The 8,333-nt window shown below is 42.9% G+C and overlaps 1 protein-coding gene across 2 annotated transcripts in view; it reads left to right on the top strand.

The window, feature by feature from the left end:
* Nucleotides 1–2,299: 2,299 nt before the first annotated feature.
* LOC147688907 (peroxisomal carnitine O-octanoyltransferase-like) overlaps nucleotides 2,300–8,333 on the top strand; it is a 633,161-nt gene continuing 627,127 nt past the window's right edge. For both annotated transcript variants that reach the window (XM_086941804.1, XM_086941803.1), the window contains exon 1: nucleotides 2,300–2,417. The gene's annotated coding sequence lies outside the window, so the exon portion shown is untranslated. The remainder of the gene's footprint in view (nucleotides 2,418–8,333) is intronic.

Here is an 8,333-nt window from a genome sequence, read left to right as displayed (position 1 = left end):
TAGGGACCCGGCTCAGTACCTGCTATTCAGAACTGCCGGTGCTCAGCACCAGCAGGACCCGGCCTACTTAAAGTCCTGCCACGAAGCTCCATTTCAGTGTGTCTAGGCGCTCGAACAGGGAATTGCTCTTTGGCACTTGTTCTCATTTTTTCTAAAGCAATTCTTTATGCTTTTTCATACCTTAGGCATTAAGATGTTCTCCGGGTTTAGTGAGGCAAACATTTGCATTCGTCCATGGCCTGGCTTTTCTTTTGTGAGGACTTTGAAGGGTAGACGAAGAACAGCGAACATCTGTGAATTAAAGGAAACACTTTATTGGTCGTGATATATTGGAAATATAACTGCAATTCCTAATTATCAAAATAGTACGTTTATGTGGAACTTCAGGTAAGCACAGGCCACTTCTCTAAAACATTGTGGTGATGAGTGTTAAATAAATGTATGTAGGACAGAGAGCTTTGTACAGAAAATGCATGGATGAATATTTCTCTGACCTTACTGGGTGACTCTTACGGTTTACGAAAAAAGTGCTAGCTGGGTGAATTGGAGTCTGTCTGATTGGAGTGGCAAGTGGCCTAGCGCACGGACTTCTTGAAGCTATTGGTATTACTCTTTCGCCTACTGGTTCCTACAGGCAAACTAGCTTTCGATTCTTCCTGTTCAGACTGGGTGCTTTGCTGTCAGTAACACGGTGTTTAACTTAATAATTCTGATTTCACTTAGAACTGAAATCCCTAAAAATAATCTCCATGGTTTAATAGAAAAAAATATTCAGTATAATGAGTAGAGTTTTGATAGTATGATTAAGAATTACAGATTAGGTCCTAATGCCATCCCAGTTTGTTCATTATTTGAGGATCTTAGTAGACTTAAATTGAATTCTAGACCTAATTTAAGATGGTTCCGTCATGTGGTGCAAGAGAAGTACATGTAGAAGATGAAAATATGAGAGGCGTGGATGACAAACAGTCTAAACATAAGGCGAGCAGAGACGTGATGATAGTAGAAGTGAAAGGCAATTTCTGGTGGTGGTAGGTAATGAAGTAAGGATACAACTGCTGAAAGGGGCCAGGAAAGGAAATCAGAAGTATTCCAGCTGTGTCCAGTTGGAGGTGGTGGAAGGAGGGAATGTTTGGACCCACTGCAGGGTGTTGTCATCAAAAGCCAATAAAAAACTGCTGGCGGGTGTAAAACAGGAATGCTGATGGATATTGTTGGTGCAGAGGTGGAATGTCTTGAGTGACGAGTTAGTGTGAGTACGGGGTGTGCACTTATCACATTGGATATTTTCTTGTACTTGGGTTTCATTTGTTTGTGTGTGATGTCATTATTATGCTTATTAGCTCTCACTCCTAAGACTATTGAAAACTTTAGACCTCTTCCCCAATCAATTGATTCCTCTGAATCCAAGCCAAGCGAGATGGTTTAAATGGATCCATAAAAACTTATTTCATTGGTAAAGTATTCTTCCCAGCCAGCCCGAAGGCGCCTTGAAAGAACTTGACATCTTCATGAACTAGTCATGAGTGTCTAAACCACTGCCATTAAGTCAGTGCATGGGGTATAGGTTTAGTTATGAGGCAGGTAGGTGTAAAAGCCCCGTTGCATCATATCGATAACTAGCTTTTGCTACTCGACCATAGGTGAAGGTGTTTTTTTTGTTCTCCGCTTGCATTAGGGCTCAAGGCACCCTGGCCAATATGGTATGAAAACTGTTTCGCCCCTTTACATCGCCCCCCTCCCCCGTCACCCCCCCCCCCCCTCTATGTCGATGATCATCCCTGTTAATTTAATTTCGACCCACAAATCAACGGTTGTTCATAGGTTGCCAAATTTGTCAGAGAAAATACCAGCTACATTTTCGATATTGTGGAAGGGTCAAGTTATTGTATTTGAGTAAAAGTTGGGTAAAATTCAAATATTTCAAATATTTCAATTCCCCCCTCCACTTTGTTGGATAAGTTTTATGATTACTTTACACGCCTCTAAAGTACTTTGTAATCGAAATTGTCTTTTATTTATCATTTTGAAATTATATCTGAAAGGGCAATATACCTTTTTTTTCTCGTTTTGCGGCCGTGACATGCACACACTGCCACTTGGTAGCCCTAGCTTCTCAGGCAGGACAGAGGAGCTTAAGCGACCGCAGCCTCCGTTTGCCTCAGCTGCACTGACTGGCAAGTGATGCGCGCAGAGCCGCTGCCAAATTTAAGGGCAAGCCCCGCAGCGCATTATGTCAACAGGTTGCACATGCGCAGAGCACCTCCGCCTGCTGCACCTCCAAAGGTATAATTTAGGACGACGAATACATAAACATTACAGCGCCGAAGCCCACGGACAGCATCGGAGATCTGTGCTGGGAGCCGTCTGCTGAGCCGGAGACGGTGCAACCTGCGAGTCCTGTAGCATCCTCACAGGTAAAGTGCCACGCGCCGGTACATCAAAGCAACTTAGTTAACCACAGTCCCTCCGAGAGCCACATTGGGCAACAGCAGAGCATCTCCGGAGGTGAAGATGTGAAAGGGCTGAGCATCACCGAGGCTGTAAACTTGCACAGAGATAAGTAGATTGAGGGGTGCTGAGAGAGTTGTGCATGTGGCGGGAGAAAAAGGATGGATTACTGAGTAGGGAGCCACGAACAGCAGAGTCCACGAATACATTTATTCTTTAAACACTCTGCCACGAAGAAATTGTCTGCAAGGACAAACGTGATAGTAAAGTATTCTGGCGCCGTTACTTGATCACAGAGGTTGCATTTTAAACTACCTTGGAGCTCTATGTGTGTCCAGTAATTTTCAGGAGATAATAATAACTGTTACATAACTGGTGGTTAATGCACTTGCTTGAGAGATCGGTGTTTTTTTCTAGCCACAGTTTTGACTCACAAAGTATCATAGTAGTAGTAAGAAACAATTTTGATAATTGCCCATAAAACATCATAAACACACATAAACAGTTAATATCGATAAAAAGGCCCTATCTTGGCTGCCCAACACTTCTCTCTACATTTTATCATTAAAACTCTGTACCATGGAAGATTATTGTGCCTGCTGGAAAGCACATTCTGTAACGTGTAGAGATCACAGATTTGTATTCTTTGTAGCTAGCTCTGTGGTTTCAAAGGCTAAAAAGAGGCAGGTTTACATTTTTTTGAAAGGCTTCTTCAGATTCAGTCGAATACAAGGTGCTAAGAAGCAAGTTCCACACCTTTGAGGCCAATACCGCGAAGGACTTTGCCCATCGAGATTTTAATGGAAAGAAAGGTGATCTTATGAGGTTAGCAGAAGAGGATCTTAAAGTTCGCTAGGGTTAATCATGGCAGATCTGGACATTAAGATATTTAGGACCCATGGACTTAAGGGATCTATAAACAAGCAGAAGTATAAAAAAAAGATCCTTTTATGAATGGGCAACCAGTGTAGTTTTTTGGTCTCGCCTATGTAGCGCGCATGCGCGGCTAAGGAGACCTTTAGTAATCGATTCCCTTTTTCGCCCTAAAACGTGCACGCTTTTCATTGTTTTAAATGGAAACGCGTGCACGTTTAGCGATTACCTTGCGGGAGCAAGCTTTTAAACCATCTGTTTGTAATTAACAGATGGTTCCTGCTTACTCTCTCAAGGGAAACAGGCGCAGGCCCTCTCTCTCTCCCCTCCCCCTCAAACTTGTGTTTTTTACTTTCAGCGGGAGGCGCGCGCACTTTTTCTTCTATTGAGTTTGAGTCAGTTGCAGTTTTTTTACACTGCCTATATGCATTGTGATGATAAACTGAAGATCATTACTGAATGCCCTTCCTTGTTTTTCTTTCTCAAGGAAACGGTCTTGAGTGCTTTAGTGTTTTGTCTTCATCATAATATTTAACTATGTGCATAGCAATTGAGGCAATATTTCTTTGTTTTTCAAAGTCATATGGTGACTCAAAAATTACAGACAGGGTGCTGTGACTGGAATGCCAGGGCCTACTGCATTCCTGTGCCACCATTGACAATATTCCGTTGCAAGAACATGATTCAGCGGTTTTGTTTTTCAGCCACACAGTCCCTTGTCTCCTCCCCAACACAATATCCTGCAAGGCAGCCTTTGAGATGCTTCATTGTGTGAGCCCACCTGCAGGAGAACCTGTTATTTGCATTCCTATAAACCAGAAAAGCAGGAAGCCCCTCTTCTTGTTGAAGCAGGTTGGGCACATGGCAAACACGTGCAGCTGTTAAGCTCTGTGGTGAATCCAAGGGACTGACTGTTTAAGGAAAGCACCAGTCGAGAGCTGTCAAACTGTCTGCCATGCTAGAGAGGTACAGGCTTGTCTATTAGATTTTTGTACCTTGTTACCTTCTTTAAAATTGATTGTGCTAATTAGTGTTTTTAACACCCCGGGGCTCATACTTGTGATCATCCGCGAAGGGCTTAACAAGAAGTCGAGATCATGATCAGTCTATGAGCACTTTGCAGAAGCGAGGCTCGCACTTTCTCCCAAAAGAAGCACTTAGCCGTAGACCTAAAAAAGTGAAAGCCTGAGTGCTGAGAATTCTTTCAAACTGCCCAGATCTATTTGTGTACAGTGTATCATAACAGTGCTGCCAGGGCATGGCTTGTGAGTGTGTAAGAGTTGCCAAAGCTTTCCTGATTCATCGGTGTTGTAATCTTTTTTTACAAGGATGTGTGTGAGATAGCTCTACGGGTCCCTCCCCGCAGGCTGCAAAGCTTGTCAGTGAACCTGTAAGCGTGTTTCATGTACTGTAATAACTGAGATTTGTTTTGCACTGTACTGCCAATGGTATGACCTCGGGTGCCATTACGCCCCAGCCTTTCCTAATACAGCAGAGTATGAGGAAGTACATCCAGTTCCCACAAGGCCCATGTCACATAGCTGACAAATCGCTTCTGGCTCTGCCTTCCAAGTCTGTTTGTGCTGGCCCCTTGTAATCTCCGTCCGGTGATTGCAGACACTGTATGTGATCTCAGTTGTCTGTCTTTTGTGTTACTGACTGAAATTACATATTGTGCTAGAAAGTAGTCGCTTCTATTTAGTGTTGTGTGGAATTTCAATTCCCTGTGTGATTACCGCTGTTTTCTAGCGCTTTATATCCTATTTGAGCCTCTTTTGCTAACAGGCTCAGGGTGTCTGTTTCTAGGAGTAGTGTGGGTCCGCCACTGGGGTGTGGGATTGTAATAAGAACTTCACTTCGAATCGCCCTCAGGTTGTTGTACTTACAAGTGCTCCAAGTTGTCACTTTCTAACTGGAAAGGCTAGCTCCTCGTGCGGTGGAGTACTCTTGTCCTTGTATCGTATTCTACTACTTGAATTCAAAGGCACATCAATTTGACAAGATGGCGGCATTAGGAGGGATGTATGATGTTACAACGCATACTTTTACCACGCATACCATTACAACGCGGTATTTACAACGCATACCGTTACAACGCATAGCGCTTAGAGGTGCTGGATAGTGGTAAGTATAATTTTATATTCCAACTCCAGTCCCCGTGGACACTAGGGAAGGTGTTGGATATAGAATTATACTTATTCCCTATCCTAGAGCGCCCCCCAGCACAATGCGTTGTAATGGTATGCGTGGTAATGCCTGCGTTGTAATGGTAGTGCGTGGTAAAAACTTTGTTGTAACAGTTGTATACCCATTAGGAGATACTTAAATGCTTCAAAACTACAGAGAGCCTGTCTTGTAAGGTAAAACTTCTCTTTACAACTGCTGATAAGTGTATTTATTAATGTTTCTGAATGTGTCCACTCATACATACAACAGATGGAAGTTGTGAGGTGAAGGAACTCTGTTTTCGCTGTTGGAATCCAGGTTCCAGAAGTCTGTATGGAGATGGTGACCCTGAGAAGAAACTGACTAGACAAGGTTCGCAATCACCCCTGTGCTAAAATGCCAAACGAGAAGATTGTTTCCATACATTAAACCCACCCACATCCACTGGCTCTGCCTCAACCTCCCTTTCCCCTAAATAATAGTGAAACAAACATGCACAGACCAAAGAGTGAATGAACCCTTTTGGTACAAGATTACGATTTTGAGTGGTAAAGCGAACAAATGAATTGAATTGTGAGTCATGAAGGTCAAAGGCAATCCGGTACATGCTGACTAGTGTCAGCCAGTACGGGAGAGTGGTTCAAGGATAAGCCCATGACTGGCTTGAGCAGAGAGCTCATGTGAAAACCAAAAGGGAAGGTCAGATAGGAAAAACGGAGGCTCAATGTCCCATAAGCATTAGCAAACGTGGCTGCAGAGCAGAAACTTTAACCCTTACATTTGGAGGCATCATTGCTTCCTTCCCTGGTACCTGGCCACCTCATGGACATTCCATTATTGTCATGTGAGGGATAAGGATGAAGCTTAGAAGAGGACCACCCGCTAGAGAGAGACCTTTGTTGTCCTCAAACCTTGCCCTCCCAATAATTCACTTGGGTCGTTCCCCAATCCTGATTGGGAGAAGTCACTATTATTACAGCAACAGTTTAGATGACCCCTCTATGATCTCCTGTTAAGGAATATGAGCTTTTCTTTAATTAAAAAAAATGTACATTTTAGAACATTAATATTAACTTTCAAACATTAACATGCGGGGTAGGCAGGCACACAATACTCTTTAGCTGTGTAGTAGGTATCTTGAGCAATGCCATTAGGCCTAAATGTTTGCTGTTTATTCTCTGGCACATTTTAAATTAGCCAAGTGGTTGTATGAAATTCACACCCTGAATGAGTTTGACACTAATGTGTGTAAAGTGTTACACAAAAGTAACATACAAGTCAGAAATAGTCTATTTTCCAACCATACCCATGTCCATCTTGCCACATTTAATTCCTAGACCTTTTTTTTGTCTTTGACCGTAAGAACACCATGCCTTTGTATTGTATTTGAATGGCATTTATATTGTGTGCAATATCTTATTTACACTTTTTTTTGTTTATAACAAAGCTCAGCTTTTACGCTTCCACTGCTTCTTAGTGCTGTAGCTTGTATCCGTGTCAATGTGCACATTGTTTTCTACTGTTTTCTTGGGTAGCGTGAGTGCAACTTTCCACCAAACGAATGCTTGCTTGTTCACTGTTTTATGTTCTTCTACACATGCCAGTGTTTCCTGTCCCAGAACTTGTGCGTAGTGCCTACTGTCTCCTAGTGACAGTGTTTGTGTCTCCATATCTCACTATTTGAACATCCACTGTCCTATTCAACTTACTAGCAGACCGGCGGGTGACCATGTAAGAGGCAAGTTTGTTGTTGTGTGCCCCAACATGTGACATAGATTCTTATTACACATGATGCAACATTATAGTCTTATAAATCAAACATGAGAGGTTTGTGTATGGCATACATCTCGAACATGCTTATTTCAAGATGCACTCATATGTAATAATGAAGATAAAGGGAGCACGGTGAAATACTCAATTTGCTTAAGATCACACAGTTTGGTTAAGCATGGAAACCAGGTCGATCCCAGGCTTACTGGCTTCACATATTACACTTCAGCTACTAGATGGGTCTCTTTCTTTTTCCTGTTTTACATCAGAGGTTAGTGTTTTGTTCTTTTATTAATGCTTGGTGCGCGAGGTTAGAGCGTGAGTGGCAGGCGGAAGCCACATGAAAGCTCAGCTCGTTTTTGGCTCGAGGGTCCACGAGGACCTTGGCCTGAGCCAGAGCCGGTCTTCTGGCTCGAGCCTTCAGTGGCTCGCCCACCTCTGTCTATCCCCTTCTCAAAGTGTTGATTGTCCTAGTGTCTGTACATTCTCAAGCACAGACTCTGGGTGTTTCCTGTTGCAGCATTTGGGTTCCTCCATTTGTCATTATTCTTTTTTGGGCGGGGGGGGGGGGGCAGTGGGGTGCAGCAGAGATCCCAATGTCTTTGTACATGTCTCTGTCTTTTCTAATGCATACTGTGTCGTCGCTGCGTCTGTCCTCCTGTCTAGTCTTTGTCAAATGTTACACTCATGTAGAAAACTTACTATTATTATTATTATTATTATTAAGCAATTTGTATTGCGCAGACTAAACCCGAAGGTATCAAGGCGCCTATCAAAATAAGTATACAGAAAGAAAACAGAATATAGAGTGTTACTAATGCAGAATGCCACTAGGGATATGCAAGTATGAAAAGATGGGTCTTGAGCGTAGATCTAAAAGTTTGCAGAGAGGGACTGGATTTTACGTCAAGAGGGAGGGCATTCCATACTACGATCAGAAGGTAAGTAGATTTCTTCTGGTAATCGGTGAACGGGGCCTTGTGCTACGTATGCAAAGAATTCAGCTTAAACTCCAGTGTTCACAGCTTGGCACAAAGGCTTGAAAGCATTTTTCCATGCAAGGGCTCACTAAA

Source organism: Lissotriton vulgaris, chromosome 10 (genome assembly GCF_964263255.1).
Source record: "Lissotriton vulgaris chromosome 10, aLisVul1.2, whole genome shotgun sequence".
Taxonomy (NCBI): domain Eukaryota; kingdom Metazoa; phylum Chordata; class Amphibia; order Caudata; family Salamandridae; genus Lissotriton; species Lissotriton vulgaris.
Note: the sequence above shows the minus strand (reverse complement) of the source record. Positions and strands in the feature narration are given on the sequence as shown.